This window comes from Pongo abelii, chromosome Y (genome assembly GCF_028885655.2).
Source record: "Pongo abelii isolate AG06213 chromosome Y, NHGRI_mPonAbe1-v2.0_pri, whole genome shotgun sequence".
NCBI classification, from domain to species: Eukaryota; Metazoa; Chordata; class Mammalia; order Primates; family Hominidae; genus Pongo; species Pongo abelii.
Genome location: NC_072009.2, coordinates 52,567,520 through 52,593,856, shown reverse-complemented (window position 1 = coordinate 52,593,856; position 26,337 = coordinate 52,567,520). Strand labels below are relative to the sequence as shown.

The 26,337-nt window shown below is 33.2% G+C and overlaps 1 non-coding gene and 1 pseudogene across 1 annotated transcript; both read right to left on the bottom strand.

Annotated features, from left to right (window-relative positions):
- Positions 1–6,163: 6,163 nt before the first annotated feature.
- Positions 6,164–13,523, bottom strand: LOC129053313 (testis-specific XK-related protein, Y-linked-like; annotated as a pseudogene).
- A 9,947-nt stretch (positions 13,524–23,470) lies between these two features.
- On the bottom strand, positions 23,471–23,634 carry LOC129053521 (U1 spliceosomal RNA). The gene has a single exon (XR_008518310.1). It is a non-coding gene; the product is annotated as a U1 spliceosomal RNA (small nuclear RNA).
- Between the last annotated feature and the right edge of the window lie 2,703 nt (positions 23,635–26,337).

Here is a 26,337-nt window from a genome sequence, read left to right as displayed (position 1 = left end):
AGTCTTGGTATGGTGGTTCATATCTGTAATCCCACCAATTTGGAAGGTTTAGGAGAACAAATCACTTGAGCCCAGAAGTATGAGACCAGCCTTGACAACATGACAAGATCTCTTCTGTATAAAAAAATACAAAAATAAGCTAGTTTTGGAGGCCCATGCCTGTACTGTGAAATGCTGAGGGGGGGAGGATTGGTGGAGTCCAGAGAGGTGAGATGCTCAGGAGGCTGAGGTGGCAAGATCATTTGAACCCAGGGAGGTTGCCGCTGCAGTAGGCCATGATCATGCCACAGGACTCCAATGTGGGTCACAGGGCAAGTTCTGTGACTATTTAAAACCCAATCCAAAATAAACAGCAACAAACTGTGAGAGTTTTACAAAGCTGATTTTCCTCATCAATTTTCTTCACCAGCCTCTTCTTTCCAGGCATTTTGTTTGTGTACTGCTTGATCTGACTCTTATTCCTTGCTACTGGTGGCTCTGACTAGTATATTTCCTTTCCACAAATGCCTCCTGGGAGTCAACATCTGCCCCCAAGAAAGCTCTGAGGTGGGCTGAAGAAAAGCCTCTGAGCTAATAATCTCTAAGGGAGCCTCAGACATTTTAAATCACACAACCACAATTATTCGAGATAAGCTCCATATTTCCACACGTGCATCAAAATCTGCATCTAGAATTTAATATTCCTCACAGTTGCCATGAAGCCATGGAGTGGGTGATGATGTTCAGTTAAAATGCCACATACTGTCTTGCCCAAACTTAGAGGTCAGGTCTTTCTTCATTAAACACACCCCTGAGTTACATTATTAGATTCTAGAGCTCCAAAAATCAAGTCTGAGGTTGTTTTCTCTTCCTTATATCTCTTCATTTTAAACACAATTAACTTTAATGACAACATAAAATAGAAACTTCATTAAATCTACCTTGCTTTTTAATGTTCAGAGAGGTCTTTTTATGAGATGGAGTCACTCTCTCACCCAGGCCAGAGGGCAGTGGTGCGATCTCGGCTCCCTGCAGCTTCTGCCTTCAAGGTTCAAGGGATTCTCTTGTCTCAGCTTCCTGAGTAGCTGGGATTACAGGCATGCACCCCCATGCCTAGATAATGTTCTTATTTTTAGTAGAGGGGGGTTTCACCAGGTTGGCCACATTCATCTCAAACTCTTGACTTCAAGTAATCCACCTGCCTCAGCCTCCCAAAGTGCTGGGATTACAGTCATGGAGCCATCATGTCCAGATTGTCTTGTAAGATTTCATTTGACACTGCTTCCATCATTATCATGAAAGCCATTCTGTCTTTCATGTAATAAGAAATAGTTAAGAAATATATGTTTCTGTTAGCAACTTTTAAGTGATATGACTTTATTGCTTTCCAAATTATTAAGAGTTCATTTACTTAATTTCACCACAGTGTGGTAGTTGTTACAGATAATTCAGTTCCATCTTGGGCCAGTTTAATCTCACAGTCTCTAACTAAAGTATTTGAGTTTAAAAATTAACTCTCTATATAGACTACATAATGTGCAGCTGATATATTATTATTACATTAGTGGTGTTTTGTATAATTAAATGTAAGTGTGATATTTCAAGACATTATCATATTCATCTTGTAGAGTCATACCTTCCTAAGTAGACAGAATTACACTGGGCAGTTGTAGGCATATCAATATAGATTTCAAAAGACACTCCTAAGATTTCACTGGGAAATGAAAAGTGAAATGTTATTATTGTTGTGGAAATATGGCCCTAACCAGTAAGGAGAAGGCTTGTGACCTCTATGATAAAAGGAATGATAAATATAGAATTACTTGAGATTTTTCCACGTTTGTTTCCCGTATTGAGTTTTGAATAATAAAAAATGTAAATAATAACTGTAATAATACATTTAAGTAATAAAAACATTTACATAAATTTTAAATTTTAAACATTTATATTTATTAATATGAATTAAATGGTCAGCGTACATTTCTTTATTCATATAACTTCAACATGCTCTCAAGTATAGAGAAGAATATGTCTAGTTCACACCTCTAAAAGTCTTATAGCTAGGATGGATAGAAATGGTAGGAGTGAGTGAAAAAATAGCATAAGCTTATCTGCAAGTCAACTAAAATATTGTTTCATAAGTACTATATAGACTTAGTATTCAACAATTTAATATTGAAATTACAAAGTTGTATTGTTTATTATAATATTAAACACTTAGAGAGAAATTATTATATCTGAGAATTCTAGCTTAAAATGGTAGATATAATAGTAAATAACACTGTAATGGCTTCTAAAACGGTGGATATAATAGTAAATAACACTGAAATGGCTCCTCATTTCGTAAAGTAACAGTTAATAGTAAAGCAGAAAGGAACAAGAACAGAAAGGAAAAGAAAAGAGATGTGTTTTATTCGTTGAAAAGTAGAATAATTCTAGACTCTCAATGAAAAATAAATTGAACAGGGTAACACAGAAGAAAGAAGTAAATTAAGATGTAGATACTATCATTTAGGGAACAATAAATGATGACCTCACCTTTAATGCATAAACAGCAATCAGAAAAAAGAATTTGTAGGTGGTAGATAAGAAATAAGTTGTTAAAGATAAAATATGAAAGACATGAGGGAAAATAATCGTATTTGGAATATCCTCAGTTTTTATGTTATATAGGTGATGTACTTTTGGACAAAAAATGATGGGAGAGAGTCATGTAGAAAGTGTAAAGAAGTTCAGGGGAAGTTTTAAATTTAGCTATCTTAATCTTGGGGCACTCAAGAAAAAAAAAGAAAAGCACAATGTATAGAAATTCAGAGATCATATCACTGGTTGAATTCCTTAGAACTACAGGTTTAAAACTTAAGAGGCTTTTGTCTCAAAACAACATCAATAAAAAGCCAGGTGTGGTGGTGTGCATCTGTAGTCTCAGCTAATGAGGATATCAATGCAGGAAAGTTGCTTGAGCCCAGCAATTTGAGGTTGTAGTCAGTCAAGATCTCACTATTGCACTCCACACTGGGTAACAGAACACTTTCTTAATAAAAGAAAAGGAAAGAAAAGAAAAAGGGAAGGGAAAAGGGGAAGGAGAAAGGGAAAGAGAAACACATATTTTGTGTAGTTAATTAATGATCTAATGAACAGATGTCTATTAGATAAAATGAAGCAAAACACACTGACAATTAAATAGAAAAATCAGATGAAAGTTGAGTCATGTAATCCAAAGCAAAATAGTATTTCAAGAATGATGGTGTGAATCAGTTTTAAAGATACACATCACTGTTTGAGTAATATGCAACAGACAAGTGATATATGGGATTTAGTGACAAGTATAAAATATGATTCTAAAAACAGGGTAAATGCCTTAAGAAAGGAGAGTTAAGAAAAAATAAAATTAAACCTTGTCAGGGCCAACTCTTTACATGAGTCTTCCTATCACAGAAAATAAATAAGTGAGTTGACAGTGGCATATGTAGGACTAAGAGAAGCAGCATGTAGATCTAGTAAAGAAAATGATCAAACCGGGTGTGGCATCACACACTTGTAATTGCAGCACTTTGGGAGGCTGAGGGGGCACATCATTTGAGGTCAGTTTGAGACCAGCCTTGGCAACACAGTGAAACCCCATCATAATTAAAAATTCTAAAACTAGCCAAGTGTGGTAGTGCATGCCTGTAATATCAGATACTCAGGAGGCTGAGGCAGAAGAATCACCTGAATCCGAGAGGCTAAGGTTGCATTGAGCCAAGATTGTGCCAGAGACTCTCTCTGAAAAAAATTAAACTAAAGTAAAATAAAAAGAAAGGATCCTGCAGGTAGAGTGAAGCAGTAATGGTACAGAGAAAAAAAAATAATAAGCAAATCGGTGTTTTAAGAAGCTGAGAAATCCAAAGCAAAGGCAACAGAGTCATAACAAGCAGCAGTAAAATATATACACAAATCTACACAAGTTTTATTTTTGGTGGTGATTTCTCAGGAGAAAGAAACTCAAAAGAAAGTGTGAATAAGAAAGTTGTCACCATTGCTTTTGTAGAAAGAAAAAAAGGAGAAAGACCAACCACAACAAAATAATGTAAATCATACAACGTTAAGCTTTAGTGTTCTTCATCCCTTCCCATGGTGATTGTTTCCTCAAGAAATAATAGAAGCCAAATATTCAAAATAGAAGAAAACTTTAGCATATATTACTGTCTATGTATATTAAGCCAAGTTTATTTTAACTGTAATTCATTCTATTAAAATTTGTATTTTAAATTAACAAATATAAATATTTATGGGACACAAAGTGCTTTTATAATGCATGTATATATTGCAAAATAATCATATTGTGCTAGTTACCATATCCATTACCTCACATATATACCATTTCTTTCTTTGTGGTAAGTATATATAAACTCTATGTTTTAAACAATCTGTATTTTTGAGATAGAGTTTTGCTTCTGTTGCCCAGACTTGAGTGCACTGGTGCAAACTCAGCTCATTTCAACTGCCACCTCCCAAGTTCAAGTTATTGTCTTACTTCAGCCACTCGAGTAGCTGGGGTGAGATAAGCATGCCACCAAAGCTGGCTAATTCTTTTATTTTCAGTAGAGACAATGTTTCATTGTGTTGGCCAGGCTGGTCTTGAACTCCTGACCTCTACTGATCCTCCCTCCATGGCCACCCAAAGTGCTAGGATTTCAGACATGAGCCATCAAGCCTGTCTTTTTTTTATTAAACAATTTTGAAGTTGATATTTATTAACTGTGATCACCATTTGGTGCAAAGGATCACCAGAAATTCTTCCTGTATCACTGAAATTTTTTACCCTTTGATGAACACCTCTCCTTTCTCAATCCACTCTCATCACCACCCCACACTCCAATCTCCGACTATTTTTTGTGTGTTTGTAGAAAGATTCAGGGCCTTGCTGCATTGCCTAGACTGGAGTACAGTGACACAACTATGACTCACAGTGTCCTCAAACTTCTGACCTGAAGTGATCCAACCACCTCATCCTTCCATAGTGCTGGAGTGACAGGCATGAGCCACCACATCTGACATATTCACAGTTTGAATGAGTTCAACTTTTTTAGATTTTACATATAATTGTGATCATTCTATACTTGTCTTTCTGTGCCTCTCTTATTACACTAAGCATAATATCTTCCAATTTGATTCATTTGGTAACAAATAAATAAAAGATCAGCCTCCATTTTTAAGGCTCTATAGTATATCTCATTGTGTATATGTGCCACACTTTATCTGTTGATGTGTTGATGAGCACTTGGATTGTTACCATATCTTGGCTGCTATGAATAACGCTGAGATGAAAATAGAAGTGCAGATATCTCATTGACATGTTAATTTTATATCCTTTGAGTACATATTTGGAAGCAGAGTAGCTGGATTATGTGGTAATTCTTATTTTTAATTTAATTGTGTTTTTGAAAACTCAATTCTATAACCCCAAAAGTACAGACTACAAAAGCACAATGAAAAACAATTGGATCACATTACGTCAAACTAAAACGTTTCTGCACTGCAGAGGGAAAAGGGTGAAAAGAAAATGTTCACTGATAATGTATATGCTATATTACAAAAACTTACTAAATTTAAGGTATAGGTTCCAAAAATGTACTAGGTGAAAAATGTATTATGGTTATTTCTTCTGCCTAGTTTTTGGAGTCAGATCAATTTTGATTTTGTTTTGTTTAAAAAGTTGTAGAATTATATTTAAGAAAATAAAAATTATTAATGCATAGTCACATTAGAAAAATCAATTTCATTAGAAACTACTTCCAAGATTTTGTTGTTTATAATATTTTATGAGTATCTTTATAAAGTAACACTTACCCTCTTTACTCTTTGTTCTGTGAAAGTATATATGGATATTGCATACTCATTTATTGAAAATATCCAACCCTTCTCCATGAGTGATAGTAATTCCTCAGCTGCTTACTTTTATTCTTTTAACTGAATTTTCTCCAGATGCTTACACAATATCACTGTGCTTCTGAATAATTTTCAACATCTCCTGGCAATACTTTGCCTGACCATCTTGGTTGCAAATACTGACAGAAGAGGAGTATAAAGCCAATGGCTAATATGCAGGTTATGATGAGCTACACAGCAATTATTGAGTCACAAGACTTCAGTAAAATGTTCCCTACAAAGAACACAAATATCAATATTATTATTACATTTTCTAAAAACTGAAAGCTGTAGTGTAGATTGTATGGCCCACCTCTGTCCCTTATCAATTAATTCCTCATTTGACAGCTGCAGTTTCACTGCTGGCCAGCAGGAGAATTGATGGCAGCATATAACTAGCATGATTAAGATAAGCATCCATAGTTACCCACCAAACTGGAATTATTTTCTGTGTTGGGAGGAAGATGAGCTCCACTTTTCCAAAACTCCAGCCATGGTGTCAACAATAATACAAAATATAAGATTAATAGAACGTGCAAGCTCCCCTGTTTCAGAGATGCAGGGAAAAATGCCAGAGTCACTACATGTGAGATAATCACCAAGGAACGCCATATCATGACATAGGTGAATTTTACCACCTGTAGCTTAATGGCAGCAAAGACGTTGCCAGTGTGGATGGCCAGTATATTGCAGTGAATGGCACCTACACAACTGAGAAGAGGGAATATGTCATCAGCAATCATCATCAATGCTATTAAAGATAAACACAAAAATGTTAGAGAATAATTTTCATTAGCAATGGCCACTTTCTCTTTTAAACTTGCCATGTTAAGATATATTTCTCCCAACCCACCTCCTTCAGAAAATAATTTACTTACAAGAAAGAAAAAAAAAAAAAGAATTGTTATCTTTCCATTATCAGGGATTTAGTAAATATATGCATGCAAAACATATATTACACCTGGGAAAAACAAATAATAAGTGAATACACACATACCCAAATTTATAAATGTATATCCACATTCCCTCAAAATAAAATAACTGGAACACATGAAATTGGATAGAGACATTCATGTCTGATGCTATAAGGTGTGACATCACCTAGAAAGAAGTCTCAATTAAGAACAAATAAAATTACCTGAATTAGATCTTGAAAAAGTGGTTTCTTTTTTATAGAAACTTAGAGTGTAAAGTAGGAAATTACAGTGTAAAATGGGAGGCAAATGCAATATAAACTGTGTTTTAGACTATGGTGATAACAGGAAATCAGAAATAAGCTGTGGAGTTCAAGTAAATTCTGGAAGTGGAGCTGCCAGATTTTGCTGAGTGATGGAATACGAGGTACTAGAGAAGCAGAAAAATTAAAAGTTTTAGAAATTAAGTGATATGTGTGGTCATGTTTTTGTTTATGTGTATTTAGGTAATTTTATCAGAAAGTTTTTAAGAAGAAAATTAATTTAATTTTGACATTTTTATCCCAATAATTAGACTAATATGCACAAGGAAGAAAACCAAAATTATATACTAGTTGTATAATCAGTTCAAACAATCTTCTACTACATTCAGTTGAAAGAGTAAAAATTCATTTCACATATACAGGAGGGTTAAAATAATACAGTCTTTATACACAATGAAATGAAGACAGAAAGCAAAAAGAGGACAAATAGTCTTTACTCATCTAAAGTAATTATTCGTTTTCTAACACCATTTAGAAAATTACTATCGAGTCCATTTATTCCTTCAGGAATACCCAAAGAGAAACTCTAAAGCAATAACATTCTTAACTGCATTTATGAGAAATAAGACTGAATAAAAGGAAATGACCTAAAAGTTAAATTTTAGAAAGTAAATTTTAGCTGGGTGCAGTGACTCATACCTGTAACCCTAGCACTTTAGAAGGATGAGGTGATTAGATCACTTGAGCCCAACAAAAACAACAACAAAACACCAAAAATGTTAGCCAGGCATGGTGGCACATTCCTGTAGTCTTAACTATTCAGGAGGCAGAGGTGGGAGGCTTGCTTGGTCAAAGGAAGTAGGCATAGTACTTTTATTTGCCTGTCCCTTTACCCCAGCACTTTGGGAGGTTGAAACTCAGGGGTAATCATGTAGACCAACCCCGGCAACAGATTAGAAATTATGACCTCAGCAGAATGGAGCTGAGTTACAGTCAATATTCCTGTTGATTGACTACAGTAACCTCAGACAGGAATAAAGTTCAGAGGGCAGGCCATGGAAGATACAGGCCTTGAGTGCACCCAGTGCTCAACTATGTGATGCAGGTGCAACCTGGCACTGAGTCAACTTTGTCGGTCAAATTACTCCTGCCATGAAAGTCTGCTCATTAATGTTTCCCCTCATGCTACCAGGGCTGAAGCTATAGTAGGCTTAAAGACTTTAATTTCCTTCTTTTCATTGCCCTGAATCTCTGGACAGTCTTACTGTGGAAGAAAGCTTCCAAACAAAGACAAACTACAAACACCGAATTAGGCACATACATCACTGCACAGAAATTGAGGCATAGTCACAAGCATTAGGATCAATGAGAGAAACATGATGGCATCAAGGGGTTAAAATAAAGCGGTGGTGGTGACTGCCCCAAAAGAGATGGGCATGGACACATGGCCTGACAAGGAATTCAAAATACTTGTTTTAAGACAATGCATTGAACTACAGCAAAACACAAAGAATTCTGAAATTTATCAGAGAATTTACATAAGAGATTTTACACAGAGAATTTACACAGAGAACTTACACAAGAGATTAAAAAATGGGAGGAAAAAACAAACAGAAATCTTGAAGAATAAAACACAACAAAATAAAAAATGCAATTGACTTTAGTGACAATAGAAGTGGTCAAGCAGCAAAACTCACAGACAAGTCAATTCAAAATGTACAGTCAGGGGAGAAAACATAAATAAGATTCATGAGACTAATGGGATAACATCCAAAGAGCAAATGTATCAGACACTGGCATTTAAGAGTGTGGTAGAGCTGGGTGTGATGGCTCATGACTGTATCCTCAGCAATTTTGGGGGCCAAGGCAGGTGGATCATATGTTGTCAGGAGCTTGAGAGTAGCCTGGACAATATGGTGAAACAGTTTATCTATTATAATACAAAAATAAGCTGGGTGTATTGTTGGACATCTGTAATCCCAGCTACTCAGAAAGCTGAGTCAGGAGAATCACTGGAACTCAGGAGAATCACTGGAACCCAGGAAGTGAGTGTTGCAGTGACCACAATCACACCATTGCACTCCAACCTTAGAGAAAAGAGCAAACCTCCATCTCAAAAAAAATCACCATATTTCTTCAGGCAAAAATAGAAACACAACACACCAAAACCTATGAGATTCAACCAAAACAGTTTTAAGAGGGAAGTTATGGCAATAAATGCCTTCAACTACAAGAAGACATCAAATACACAACTTGATGTTTCAATGAAGGAGTTAGAAAAACAAAAATCTAAACTCAAAAGTAAAAAAAGAAAAGAAAACAAAACAAAACAAAACAAAAGAAAACAAAGCCCCTTATAAAGGAAATCAGAGCCATAAAAGAGATACCATAATTGATACCCAGAAGCAAATTAATGGTAAGAAATCAAATCAGCAATAAAAGGTCACCTATTAAAGAAAAGCCCTGGACCTGATGTATTCACTGCTGCATTCTACCTGCCACAAAAAAGAAACTACTGCCGCTTTTTTTTAACCTAGTCAAAACATAAAACAAAAAGGAAGATATGGGAACTGTTCCAACTCATTCCATTGGGATGGCATTATGCTGATTACAAAACCAGACAAAGATACAAGAAAAAAGAGAAAACTATGCGCTAATATATCTGATAAACATAATGTAAAAATCCTCAATAAAATACTGGGGAAATGACTTATAATGACCATTTAGGAAATCATTCACCATGATCAAGTGAGATTACAGGGATGCAGGAATGTTTTAATATATTGGAATCATTAAATGTCATACATCACATCATCAAAATAAAGAACAATATCTGTGCAGTCATTTCAATAAGTTAAAAAAGTTTTGACAAAATTCAACATTTTCACAATAAAATCTCTTAACAAATTATGCATGGAACAACTGTAACTCAACACAACAAAAGACATAGACCCAAATAACCAGATAATGCCATATATACAAACCTTTAGCTAATATTACACTCAAAGGGAATTAAAAGATGAAAGCTTTTCTGAGAAGATCTGAAGGAAGACCAGGATGTTCATTTTCACTACTTCTACTAATGTAATAATAAAAGACCTTAGCCAGAACTATTAGACAAGAGAAAGTAAGAAAAGCTACCCAAATTAGAAAGAAAATAGTAAAATTGTGCATATATGCTAATGACATACTATCGAAATCCTTAAACACACAAGTAAAAAGTAGTTAGAACTAATACAGAAGGTAAGTAAAGTTTCAGTTTACAAACTCAACATATAAAATTGCATAGCATTTCCATACACTAACAGCAAAATATCAAAAAAACCCCAAAAATTTAAGAACACAATGTTATTCATAATAGGTATGGGGGATAAAAGGGAGTAAATTTAACCAAGGAGATAAAAAAAATCTGCGTTTGAAATCTATGAAACACTAATAAAATGTTAAAATGGCATACATAAATGGAAAGATATTTATGTTCATTGATAGGAAAAAGTAATATGGTTAAAATGTTTATATGATCCAAAGAAGTGCACAAGTTGAATGCAGTCTCTATCAAAACACCAATGGCATTTTTCACAGAAATTGAAAAAAAATGCTAAATAAATATGAAACCACAAAAATCGTGAATAGCCAGAGCTATCCTGAAGACGTCAATGGGGTTGGGGATTGAATCCATAGAACTGGGGATGTCACAATGTTATAAACCAATACAATAGAACACACTGAGCAAAAATAAATCTACGCCTGTATAGCCAACTGATATTCTGCAGAGGTGCCAAGAAAACAAAATGAGGAAATGTCAGTCTCTTCAATAAGTGGTGCTGGGAAAACAGGACAGCTATATGCAGAAGAACATAATTAGAACCCTATCTCTCACCAAATACAAAAATTAACCCAAATGGATTAAAAAGATTAGTGCAGTGGAGTGCCCCTATAATTTTAGCTACTCAGGGGTTCCAGCAGGGAGGATCACCTGAGCCTAACTGTTCAAACCTATAGCATGAAACACTTAACGCCACTGCACTCTACACTAGGTAATATAGTGAGACCTGACCTATAAGAATATATATTTAAAAACATTTAAAATTAAAGATGTAATGACAACACCAATCTGTGAAACTAGTAGAATAAATCACAAAACACATTTAATGACCTCGGTCTGGGCAAGAATATTTTTTGGATAAGACTTCAACAACGCAGGCAAAAAAAATGCACAAACAGAAAAGTGAGGTTACATCATACTAGAAAAATTCTTTACAAAAATAAAATAAAATAAAATAAATCACCAGACTAATATAATGAGAGCAAATATTTTCCAACTGTCCATCAGAAAAGGGGTTAATCAAAATGTACAAGGAAATAAAAACAGATTTAAAAGAACAAGAAAATAATAACCCAATTAAAAATATGTATCTTCTGTTTACCAAAGAATACATATACACAGCTAACAGGTGTAGTGTGTGTGTGTGTCTTTTGCTGTGTGTGTATATATATATATACACACACACACTATATATAAATATGTCAACATTTCTCATCATCACAGAATTGCAACCTCTACCTTCCAGGTTCAAGTGATTCTACTGCCTCAAACTCCTAAGTAGCTGGGATTACAGGGGCATGCCACCACACCCAGCTACTTTTGTATTTGTAGTAGGGGTGGTTTCACCATGTCATCAAAGCAGGCCTTGAACTGCCACCCTCAGATGATCTGTATGCCTTGGCCTTTAAAAGTGCTGGGATTAGAGGTGTGAGCCACCATGCTCAGCCTATTGCAAAAAATTTAAGAAATGTATAAAATTTCTTAAATTAACATTGTAACAAAGAAAAATTTTGCCAGGCATCATGGCACATGCCTGTAATCTCAACACTTTGGGAAGCCAAGGTGTGTGGATCGCTTGGTCGGGAGCTTGAGACCAGACAGGCCAATATAGTGAAACCCCATCTCTACTAAAAACACAAAAATTCGCTGGGCTTGGTGGTGTGAGCCTGTAGTCCCAGCTATTTGAGAGGCTCAGGCAGGAGAATCCCTTGAACCTGGGAGTTGGAAGTTGCAGGGAGGTAAGATCACACCACTGCCCTCCAGCCTGGGTGACAGACACTGTCTCTAAACAACAACTACAGCAACAAAACTAGGTGTGTTTTTACTACATGGAGATTTATTGGTTCTAATATTTTCAAGTGTCTTATTTATTTGTTGAGCTTTCTGGCTAATGTATTGTTCATTTTTTTGTTGTTTCTGCCTAAGTCCTTCTCTTTCAGGAGATTCAGTCAATTAAACTTAAATTTTCTCCAGATTATGGCCCAAAATCACTTCATGCATTATCGCTGGTATTAATGCCTTGGCTTTGCAGGAGGGTTTATTACCCTGCTGGTGTCACTAATGGCCTAGCTATTACTATTTTTTATTTGAATAGAAGATTAAATCATGAGATTGCACATTTTTGCAGTGTTTATAAACTTCTGCACTTACCTTTTAAAGAAAGGTAATACTTACCCCAATGACTCCTTATTCTATAAAATGTATATATTTTTTATACATTTTACTATCTTGGAAGTCTAAATGCAGATCTGAATGAAATTAGTTCTTACAAAATTTATAGTACTCGTGAAAATCAGTATAGTAGCAGACAGAAGTCATATGGAAATGAATTGTTTAGCTCCATTTTTGTATTCTAAGTCACAGCTCTGAATTTAAGGATGAGTAGAAAATCTACTACTAACATGTTAAAACATATGAGTTGACAAATAAAACTTGTGAGATTATTTTCGAGTCATACTCTCTTCTCTCTCACTCTACCCTCATTCCTTAATGTAAGTTTATATTCATATCACTCATTACTATTTAGAATGCCCGTTAAGTTGAATGAGAATAATATTAAAAGGAGCAGAAAAAACCACTAACTAAATCCCATTTTCATTTTTTAAAAACTGTCAATATATTATGACTGATAAAAATTGAATAGGAAAATTTTCAAAATTGTGAAAACTAAACAAAACTAAACAGGGATGCATTTCACTTAGAGGAACAATGATTACCCAATCCTTAATCTTGTTAGTGAACAATTTGTATTCTATTTACTTGTTGGAAACAGAATGAGAGATATTTGTATCACTTACCTCACTGTAGATCCTAAAGGAAGAACGTGCCAAAAAAAGTAACGCGGCTTTATTTCTTCTAAAGTCTTTTTTGAAAAACATTAGGGTAATTTTATCCAAAAGTACTTACACAGTAATAAAGTTCATGGCAAATGATATCAGAATCTGTCAATAGCTTTTCACTTAATTTCAGATATATACAATGCATAGGTGCCTCACCACAGCACCGAACAGTTGAGCAGAGAATGCTGAAAGTAAAGCTCATATGGTGTGTGTGCCCAAGGACCATTTTTTCTTCCAAAGATGAAACTCCTCTTGTAATTTCTTTATCAGTCTCTTCAAACACGGTGTCCATTCTTAGCATGCTGCTAATTCAAACTCTTCTTTTCAGTGAATCCAGTATAGTTCCGTATCAAATCCAAATAGAAGAAAACAAGATTCAGTATAATTCACTATTCATGGAAAATGTAAAAAGGTAAATATGGATCACTAATCACAATAAAAAAATATATATCTGGTTTCTGAAATATTGAATCACCATTTGACATAATGCAGTCAATTAAAGCATTTGACATAATTTAGTCAATATGTCAAATAAATTGACATATTATTTCTTCAGCAAACATTGTTTCAAGGAAATAGACAATAAAACTACTATGAGGACTTAACTACCTCTTAACAACAAGATGATTGTCCTGTCTTCAAGTAGTAAGAAGAAAGGGATATATTTCTCATAAGTTTTCTTTTTGTGCTCTGCAGCCAGTGTCTGCTGCTGACATTGACTAAAACAAAACCGTACAAGGTCTAAGCGAAGTGCAACTGTGATGACACTAAGAAAACTAACAAGCAGATTTTTCTGATTTGGAAAGGACTACAAAACAGTGAGCTCTTTAAGTTCCACTTATTGTTAGATGTTGGTCATTTTGCATTTAAAATACTGTTTCTTGGCTTGATGCTATGAAATTATTAATCAAGTAAAGTTTCAATTTAAATAGAAAGGAAATCCAGACTTTGCATGGTTATAGAAGATGTAAATTCTGTTTTGTTGGGGGAGGGTATGAAGAAGCTCATATTAGGTTCTTTCTAGACAAACTATCAGATAAATTAATGATACATTGTGATGATCAATTAGTCATTATCGGTGGGAAGCAATATTCAACAAAAATGAATAGAAAGGAAGATAAAAGGCAACAGTACTTTTAAAAGTAAATTACTTGATTTACTTTTAAATCAAGTAAATATTGGAATGGAATTTAGACAGAAAACTTTTCTGACTAAAAATTCTATTAATATAATAAAAAGGCATGAAATGTGTAAGAATATAATGCAAATTAACAGAGACAGAACATAATATTTCCCCAGAAGATGTTGGTCATTTGTTAAAATATATCAATGGGAAAAATAGAAGTAGTAGTTTAAAAAAGTGGGAGGGAAGAATCAAGAAGTTATCTATTTTATTTTTATTTGATAAGATGTTCATTTCCTGAACTTTCTTTGCATTGCTTTTATTCTCATAACATACCATAAACATCCTTTCCTCCAATTTGTTAAGTTTTATACTGTAGAGTATTAAATTCCTCAACTGCTGTTGTTTATTATTCTGATCTAAATCACACCTTTAACTATATGCACGTATTTATTCAAAGACAAAAAGCTTTATCACATTTTAAAATACATCCTCCTGGACACAACCCATCAATGTGATTGATCGTTTCCTCTTTCATGTAATTTCTTTTATTCTGTTCTTCACTGCCCTGATTTTCTTATCACACATATATAAAAACTCCATATTTTACGATCCACAACAGAAACTGTCTCTTTTGATACTGACATTTTTCTCTGCTTTTAATTTCAACAGAGAATTTCTATTAGGTATTTTCTTTCCATCAGTTCATATTTCTGTCTCACGTTTTATCCCACAACAATGAAGTCACAGTCCTTTCTCAAAGACCATCAGTGACACACTAATTGCTAAATTTAAAATGTTATATTGAATTTCAGGTGAACTTTTTTCTATTGATAATATGCCCTCACTTGAAAATTCCACTTACCTTACCAGTCAGGCACTCATCCCCAACAGTCTACCAAATATACTATACTTAAAATAATCAATTTTTTGCCAAATATAATATATATATATATTTTTAATTTCTTGTCTTCGTTGTTTGTTTGTTTACTGAGACAGGGTCTGTCTCTGTTGTAAAAGCTGGAGTGCAGTGGTGCAATCAAGAACTCACTGCAGCCTCAAACTCCCATGCGCAGATGGCATTTCCTCATCAGCCTCCTGGGTGATTGTGACTATAGGCCACCCAGACTAGCTAATTTTGGTAGAAATGGGGTCTCTCCCATGTGTCGCAGCCTGGACTTGAGTTTCTAGGATCAAGCCATCTGCCTGCCTCAAGCTCCCAAAGTGCTAGCTTTGGAGGTGCAAGTCACCAGGCCTGGCCAAATATGAGTTACTTCTTATTCACCCTCTTCCTGGAACTATTCCTGATAAATTTGTTCTCAATCTCCCAGTTATCTCTTCCTGTATGATGGATTTCTGAATGGTACTATGAGTCCCAAATGGTTATCTCCAGCCATTCTCTTACCAAAGACCAAATCATATATGGCTGTATTGCACATACTCATGTTTAACAGGCAATTTGATCTCAAGACTATACACTGAATTCTGGTGCTCCTTCCAAACAACTTCCCCCAAGTGTATCCCATTTCATCTGATAGTAATTACATCCTGTTGCAAAGGCCTAAATCTAGAAGGTCATTCTTGATGCTTTTCTTTTCATCTACTCATTTCCATTAATCCTCAAATTCTGCATGTTTTCCTTCTAAAACAGGTCCAGAATCTAACCACTTTTCCCTATTTTTCCTGCTGTCACCCAGATACAGGTTATCCACATTTCTCATCTGATTAACTCAGCCTCTTTACTGATCTCCTACCTTCCACTATTACAAGTATTACACTATCAGTACTATTACAACTAGGTGAATTATATCTCAGATACTATAAAATTAACCATTTTAAAGTACACATTCAGCGATTTGCAGGATATTCCCAATGTTATGATACCATCACTATTATTTAAACATAGAAAGTTGCCCTTACCTTAAAAAGTAACTCTACCTATGAACATTCAATACCAGCTCCCCTTTTTCCTAAGCTGAAACCATGGTCTTTATAATGTAACAAACAACCATATATTATTTTCTTCTTATTTTCATTTGCATATCTTCTTCTACCATCCTCTTTCTTGTTCAGAGCCTCAGTATACACTGTGACTTCAGCGGTTTTGTGCTCCTTGTTGTTTCAAGAAGTTTGCTCAAATCTCCTTTGAGCTTATGCTATTCACTTGCTTATAAATGAACCCAAAATCCTTATCCTTCTTACATAAAAATAAAATCACTAGATATTGTCACTACTTTCCCCTAAAGTGAAAATGTAAGTTCCATCAGTACATGGATTTTTGTCCTTGCTCAGGTGAACTGGCATAAACAATACTTGATGTATTCACAGTTAAATTGATCTTTTCTTATTTATTTATTTATTTATTTATTTATTATTTTTGGCACGTGAGTGGGTTGAGATTTAATCTTTCTCTGTTGCTCAACCTGGAGTGGCAGGATCTCAGTTCACTGCAACCTCTGCCTCTCAGGTTCAAGCAATTGTCCTGAGTCAGCCTCCTGAGTAACTGGGACCTCATGCCTCTGCCAGCCTATCTGGCAGTTTTTTTTTTTTTTTTTTTTGACATTTTTAGTACAGACTGAGTTTTGCCATGTTGGCTAGGCTGACCTCAAACTCCTGAATTTGAATGCAATATATTATATAGACAAAGGAATACTTAGGGAGTTTTTAAATTATAAAGCTGTTTTTGTTCATTAATAAGAGATTACTTTGAAAGTGTATTTTCATTTAGAAAAAAATTAACTCTTTTTTAAGTTTGTTTTTGATCAACTAGTTTAACATTTTATTAGCTACCAGGTATATATTTAAAATCATTTATGTCAGACAATATTAAATTAAAAATATATGTATTTCTTAAGTGTTCCCCTATACTTGGTGTTGGTAACTAAACTGAGTTTTATTGAATCATATGTTAAAAAATACTGAAACCTTAGTGTAAAAAGAAGCCAAATTTAATGGCACAAAATATTTATATTTAAAATGTATTCATGATAAATATTTTAATAAACCAAGCCTTGAAGTTGCTTAATGTTATTTTATTTAAATTCTAAGAGAGGTATGGCTTTAAAAATCATAATGTGAGAAGAGAAATTTTGAGTGCATTGTATTACTTCTAAATATCCACCTCTGTCCAACAAAGTAAGTAGTAATGTTCAAATCTTACACAGAACAGAAACTCAGGGTGTGAAGTCATATAAGTAAATTAACAAATGATAACAAAATTTAGTTCATTTCAAGAGAAAACTGAGGTTTAAGAATACAATTAACAACACATTCTGTACTGATCTTTAATTGGAAAATGTGAAGTTATATTTGTTTATGTTTTTATCTGTGTGAGTGTATTTTCTAACACATTGCAGAATTTTCTAGCTAAACTCACTGCTAAAAAGGGTAGAGCTTTATTTGTCTTGTGGGATCTATGTAGAAAGAAGAGTTTCCTTTATAAAAACACATTTTTTTGTTAATTTATTTACAGTTGCATTGACATAGTTAATGTATATAATCAAAAAATTTTTGTAAACAAACAAATTTTTTAAAAAAACCAAACAGATATAATGTCATTAAAATATGGACATAAGGGATCTGTAGTTAAAAATCTGAATAGTCACTGGATTTGCTGTTAATATCAAAATTTAAAATATTCATTCAAAGATGGCTGTATTGATAAATGAGTTGTTGTTAATATTAATTTGTCACTTGATGAAAAGAAAAGTGGACAGAATCATTTTCATACTACAAGCATTATTTTTTCTTCTTATCTCAGGTTGTCAGCACTTTTTGAGTGGGAATATCTGCTCTCTGTTAGATCTCACCCACCAGAAAAACTTGTGGGACTCAAAAATACTGGTGCTACTTGTCACATGAATTCTGTGATCCAACAGCCACATATACTATATTATATATATTATATATACATTATATATAATATATTTTATAATATATAATTATATATTATAAAATATATTATTATGTAAATCCATATATTTTATATAAATCTATATATAGTATTAATTATATATTATATATTATATAATATATTATATTATTATATATTATATATTATATACTATATTATACATAGTATAAACTATATATTATATATATATAATTTATGTATATATATAGTTTCCACCAGAAACAGTATTCTTGCAATTGAATGCATAGGTCAAAATATAGACAATGATTTTTTCAAAGATGAGAAGCAGAACGGTTAGGTAAATTCTAATTATTAATTTTTATTACTTTGAAGATTCTGATAGCAGCTACTGTTTTTCTCTCAGAAATTACTGTACTTTAAAAGAATTATGCAGGAAGATCTTCTTCATAATATGGCTAAAATCTCTGAGATACTATGACTGACATATTTATGTTATCTCTTTCATAAGCTGTGCTTTTTCTAAAATTCTCTCTATATTTTTCTCAAATGAGAGCTTTTTCTGCTAAAGAAACAAATTTCTTCTTCAAATTATGTCATGTGAACTTGTAAAAAATATTAGTTAAGGATTATTATCAAACTGCCTATGAAAGATATTCATTTGAATGTAAAGCTAAAAAAGTTAGATCATAGTGGTAGGTCACCTATTTAGGATACATCTCCAAATAAGAGAATATGGGATACCTAAACTTTGGTAATGTTTATACTCGAGATCTTTATTATTGTTATTTTTTTTTTTTACTTTTCTGTACAGATATTGATAGAAACTAAATTTAAAAAATAGAATATTATAACTGTAGTAAATGGTTCTACAATTTCTTCTCTTTTTCCTTTCAGTGGGCAGAAATAGTTTGTCTTTTGGCTACTAGTTTCTCAGCACTTATCATATATAGGATTACAAAACACACACTTTCTTTCTCTTTGCTAGATCCAGTAAATTATATCATCCTAGCATCGTAGTTGTGGTAGCTTTACTTTTAGTAGAGTCTTCATATGGGATGTTCACTAATACTTCCTTAACAGCCACTATGGGAAGAAAAATTGTAATGTAAGTTCCGGTACTATAGCCCTTATGACTCCTAGGGTGTTGAATTTAACACATATAGTGTTGGTTAATCATACCAGCAAGAAGCAAATGAAACAGACAGAAAATAAAATTGCAAATTAGATATCTCACCTTTGTACTTGGTTGCTTTTGCTTTATGTTGTCTTGGCAACATTCTGTGGAACATATATCTGCCTTGTTTCTTTTTCTATGCAATCAGCTTCTCCAAGGCAGGACATAGGTATTGTTTCTTTCTTTGTCACAAACCTAAGACACAATTAAAAGCTTACAGAAATTTCTTAGATACTTGTAAACAAACAGTATTTTGATTTATGGCTACAAACATCTTTTGAGTTTTGGAGCTTCTGTCTATGCTCCCCTTCCTTCCACAACTATGGTTAATAGGCATATTTATTGAGTGTTAGTAATTCTGATTTAATCATGTAAATAATCTTATGTAATTTGGAAAATGCATTATTCTCAAAAGAAAATTCTGAATCCTAGAAAGACTATGTAACTTACTCCCCAATCTGTACTTATTCCCCCAAAGTTACTCATGGCAGAGGACTCACTTGTCTTTACTAATGCCCACTTGACCAAACTTTACTGTATTACATCCAGTGTATATTATTATTTTATTACTCTTTTATAATAACTTTTCTGTGAACTCAGTTATAATAGTCCATGTTTGAAATAAGCAATAATCATAAAAATTAATAAATAAATTAAGTGCTTTGAAAATTAGGAGCCCAAACAGTATATCACTTTATTCAGTAACATTTGGTATTTGTTGTAACATCTTTCCTTGTATTTATAAAGTTAAATTAGTGCATTACTGATTTCTTTTGGCTTTAATGTTGGTACCCAAGATAATTTACTAGAATAGTTTTATTAATTTGAAGACAAACCAAAGCTAAGTAAGATAAGAGATAGAAAAGAGTACAATATTAATGTCCTAAGACAGCCTCAAGACATCTTTGTTCATTTAGCTGTTTCCAAACTACAGTCCTATGTACCCAAGGAATTTTGGTAACAGTTAAGGTAAACTTTATGAAAGTGATTATTTCAGTTTCATAAAAACCTCAATAAATTGACTAAACAATACTCAGAAAAAGGCTTCATATAAAGGACATTATGTTAAGTGAAATTAGCCAGGAAATATAAAGACAAAGATTGCATCTTTTTATTTATATGTGAGAAATAACAAAGATGATCTCACGGAGGTAGAAAATAGAATGACAGATTATTATAGACTGTGAAAGATATTGAGCAAACAAATAAGTGAGTTAGTTGATGGGTAAAAAATACAGTTAGAAGGAATAGGTTCTAAAGTTTGATTGTATAGGAGGGAGAATATAGGTATGAATAATTTGTTATAGATTTCAAAATAAATAGAAGTTTAGATGTGGAAAGCTGTTTACACAAATATGTCAGTAATAATTTAAGGGGTGCATTAAAGAAGGACATGTTGATTTCCATTTGAAGAATCCTCTCCAGGATGATTGGGAGGTGATTAGAACCAGGAAAACATGATGCATTCACTTGAGGTAGCAAACTTATAGAGATGCAACAGTAATACAGAGATAAAATTAATCTACACATATTTCTCTTACACTCTCTAAGGAACAGAAATTCCAAAATCTAAGTCTAGGCCAGAAGAGAAACATAGACTGCAAATAACAATAGGCCAACTAGGAAGGGCCATAACATAGTTGGATTACAATGTACCAACACCAGTAGCCCTAATGGTGTATTTATAAGTCTTGACTAAGGTAGACTGCATTTTGCATTCATAGTGGTTGATGCTACTGCTTATCTACTATAAAAAGATAAAAACATAGTATATTCTAACCAATTTGAACAAACAAATTGCTGTTCCTCAAGCTACACAACACACTTCATATCCTATTGTTTCCAACAATGGGTGTTGAGATATTACATCAAATAAAAAATTATATGAATTATTTAAAATTAGAAGGCGATTATATCTTCAGTAAACCCTATATCTAACAACAAAAGCTTTAAAATAATATAGAAATACACTAGGAGACTTACTGCCTTCAAGGAAAATTTTGACTGGCTAGCAAAGCAGTCAGAAATCTTAGCACAATGGTGCTTCAACTTACTGTGGATTCTGATAATATGCACTTCACTGGAATAAGATGAAACCAAATTTTAGAGGCATCACTTAATAAATTCTACCACAAAAGTGCTCCAAGCACAAATATATAATCTACTATGCTTCACACATTGTGACATATGAAAATTGTGCATATTGGTTTTAATATTTTAGAATTTCTATTAAAATCTATCCATATTCTTTATCTCAACAAGAAATTAAACTATCAAACATTAAATGTGAAGAATGTGTAGAATTAAAATCTTATTGTTTTTACATTTTTCACCATTTTATATTTTTTCTGGTGATAAAAAATAAGGTTTCTGAGCAATACAGCTGTTATTCTGGGCAACTGTTGTAATTTAGGTAATTCCATCCCTTGGCTACATGAACTTGATGGGAAGTCATGCTAAATGTTACAGCACAAGACAAGCTTTAAATGATTAACCTGGCCGGGTGCAATGACTCACCACCTGTAATCCCAGGACTTTGAGAGACCGAGGCGGAGGTGGGTGGATTGTGAACTCAGGAGATCCAGAACACCCTAACACAGTGAAACACTGTCTCTACCAAAAATACAAAATTAGCCAGATGCATGCCTGTAATCTCAGCTACTTCGGAGGATGAAACAGGAGAATCACTTGAACTCGGGGGGTGGAAGTTGTAGTGAGCCAAGATCACAAACATTGCACTTCAGCCTAGGCAACAAGAGTGAAACTCTATCAAAAGAACAAATGAAAGAAAAGAAGAAAGGGAGAAAGAAAGGAAAGAAATAAAGAAAGGAAGGAAGGAATGTAGGAAGGAAAAGAAATGGAAAGAGAATGGAAGGGGAGAAAAGAGAAAAGAGGGAAGAAAAGAGAAAAGAGAAAAGAAAACTGCATTACTCACATTGTGGCTAGTCTTCCCAGAATATTTTAACACAATTTTTTTTTTTTTAACTTAGAAGTGCTCATGAATGGATTTTATTTATATTTTTGGTCAGTATTTGTTCTTTACAGTAAATTTCATATTAAAGCTGGTAAAATCGTTAAGTTTTACTGCTACTGGATTTTGAGAAAGACTAAATAAATTATGCTCATTGAAATATCACACATTTTTATGAACTAGGACAAGGTAGCACCTAATTACAAAGAAAATATCACAAGGGTAAAATAAAACATGATCCCACTTAAACTATTCTTCCTCCGATCATCTTGCCATAGCTGTCCTAGAAATTTTTTTTTTAATTTGCAGTCACAGCTGATAAGTTACAAAATATGTAATAAAATAATAATTGAAGACCATATAAGTAAATCATCAAAATGAGTTTTGAAAAAGAAAATTATTATTATTATTATTTAACCTGCTGATACATAGAGCCTGTTGAATGAGGATATAATGGAGCATCTTCTGTTGGAGAGGTCTTATGCCCATCTAAAACATCATGGTCAACTGGCTCCAAATTCTAAATATTTAAAAAGATTGACAATTTGATTATAAAAGTAACTTTATAACTTATATTTTATTTTCTTCGTTAGAATAAACTTTTAAGAAATGCAAGAAAGCTGACAGCTATAACATCTTTACAATTCCTGCAAATGATTTATAATTTAGGGAAAAATTCTGAATTATTTTAGCTACATAGTTTTTAGCCCATTTCACACAAGCTGCTTCCAAAAGGAAATTACTTTTTAAGAACAAACAAACCATTGCTAATCATTTCACAAAATAAATATTTTTAAGGGCAATATTAATACATAAACATTGGCTTACACATTTAAAAATTACTTCTCTTTCTCCCAGATATAGTTGCTGAACTTTGGGGTCTTCCCCCAGCCACCTCATCTAGACAAAGTTCTCAAGCATTTGCAAGTGTCATCCTAGCACTATTTGATTTTTCTAATAAATAACAATTTGATGTTTTATTGTTTTTTACTGGAGGACAACAATTTTTGTAGGCATATTTAATTCTTTCCAGTATATGGTTCCCTTTCAATTTTCTACATACACTAAATGACTCAATTTTCTTTCTTTTTTTTTCCAATGTGAAAGCACAAACACAATCCTTCACTTCCACAAATTATGCAGTTGAGTTTCCCACATTTGGGGAAATTTCATGGGTCAGCCCATCTAGAGTGCAATAGATCCGCCTTGCCTTGGGAAAGCCACCTTCGTGATCATGGTGTCTCCCCTGGCAGGGAAGTATCCATTTTCTTTTTAAGACTTCCATTAGCCTTCGAAAGAAAATACAAATATAAATGTAATAGAATTCAGAATAATTTTCAGTATCAGCTTAAAATGTTAATTTCAATCATCCATGATTATTCTTTTCTAAAAGAGTTCTTAATTCTGACAGAGGCTTCTACAAAATTGTAAGAAAAAACACTATGATAAACAATGAAATGACTGCTAAATAAACCTACCATACATTTTATGCACTGATATACTCATTTTTGATAGTGACTCTTACAGTGTTCTATTGTATATAACAGCCATTCTCGGTCTTCTGGAATTTTATCATGTGCACTATGATCTTTAAAAATAAGCAGAAGAAAATAATTTATAATATGTAGTAGTAGCTAATATTTTACTGCCTAATATGTGTCATTCGGAACAAGTTTTTGAGGTAATCTAATCAATATCAGTTAGTTTCCTAAGCGGGTAGCATTAGTAAATCCATTTAACAAATAAAATATCAATTACAGTTAGAACAAATACTTCACCAATTGTTACAGATTTAGCCAGTTGAGGAGCTAGTTAGCAATCTGACCCAAATATCTGACCTCTTGGTGTATGACCAATTTAAAATATTTTGGTTAAATATACTATCCATGCATTACTACAAGCGAATTAAAAACTGTAATGCTATATTACTTTTCACAGTTCTATTTTTTATTCTATACTTAAGATTATGCTCCATGGCCCAGGCTGGACTACAGGGACAAGATGATAGCTCATAGCTCAATGAGGCCTCATACTCCAGGGTTCAAGGAACACTCCTGCCTCAGCCTTCCAACTACTTGGGATTAGACAAATGCACCACCATGTCCCACTCACCTCATTATTTTTACTAAATGTGAGTAGCATTTTATGACTTCCTTTTTAAAGAAAAAACAAAACTTACTTGGTTTTTACTCATTTCTTAGAGACCACATTTTAGAATGTAAAGCTAGAATCCCATGATAATAAAACAGTGATATTAATTGGCAGTACAAAATTGATTTCATTTCTGACAGTAAAAGAACACACACGATGAGTACAACAATTTTCAATGGCAACAATAAAAATTGCCTGATTTACTAATGATCAGTCATTTTCTTTCACAGCTGGCTAAATTGCAACATATTTACACTGCCAACTGTTTACTGTTCTTAGGAGTCAATATTAAAAATCACAAAAAAGACCTCTGTCTTTTTTGTCATTACCATGACAGATAAATAAAATAGTTTTTTTCTCTCTACTATGTATCTTAATTAATAAAATGATATTATATTCCAAGTCAGAGTCCAGGTTTTTTTTCTTTTTGCCATAGGAACATCTATAATATATATTTCTTTTGAAAAAGGTAATTTTTATAATCTAATTTCAGGTAAAGAATAACATGGATAGGCTTCTTCTAACACTTAAACAATACACATTTCATATTCTTATTCTCTTAAAAATTATAATAAAGTGAAAATCATGTCATTTGCCACATTATTAATAGTATCAAAAGTTTTCATGTGAAATTTGGATTAATATTATCTTTGCCTATATTGTTATCTGCTGCCTTGAACAGTGTTGGTACTCAGCAGATGCTGATATATATCTGTTGAACACTGCCTATTGAATAGACTAAATGTTCATTAGACAAAACATTTCAAGCCTATCTTAATAAAGAGAATAATAAATTTATACATGAAACCCACATTAATCCACATCAACTATATTCCACATTATGTCAACATGTATACCTTTACTGTAAACACCTCCTTGGATGAGATGAGGCTAAGATGTGATCTAGCCTTACTTTAGAGCAAATAGAAGAAGTTACATAATAAACAATATATGAATACAAACAATTTTTAAAATGGTATAAATTAAATTTCATTGATAGGGAACTCAATGTCATTCATGCAACATTAATTATCTTCTTGAAATCTATGATGGTGGACCAAAGAACAATTAGAAAATTTTAATTGTTAAAATCTAATATTTCAGTTGTTTTAAATTTAAAATTATCTTTTGCCTTTAATTATTGTGTTCTACAGCTTTTTAATTATTTTATTATCAGATTTTCAGTGTGCTTATTATAATGTCTATTGAGTGAAAATTGTGTGTTTGTGTGTGGGCATGTGTGTATAGAATTTCCAGATATATAGTCTGATTGTTTCTAGAAACCTATAACAATAAAACTTTGAATCTCCTTGGGCAACTAATTAGTTGGGCAACTAATTCTGGTGCAATTCTTAGGCTTATTTTACTGCAGATGACACAACTAAGAATTCTAGAAGAATGCTAAAGATTTGTGTTTAGCACAAACATAGTTCTTTAAAATTATAATTTTTCTCGAAACCAGTCTGGCCACGATTGTGAAACCCCATCTCTTCTAAAAACCAAAAATTAGCCAGGCATGGTGGCAAGCACTTGTAATCCCAGCTACTCAGGAGGCTGATGCAGAGAATTGCTTGACCCCAGGAGGCAGAGGTTTCAGTGAGCTGAGATTCCACTCCTGCACTCCTGTCTGGGTGAGACAGCAAGAATTCCTCTTACACACACATGCACACACACACACAAATAATAGTAATAAAAAATAAAAAAGAAATAAAGCTCTTTTTCTTACATACTGATAGTCTAACTACTTAGATCCTACAGACTGCCTTTGGATAACTTAATGTTGTCTGCCATGACAACATTAACTTTTCCAAAA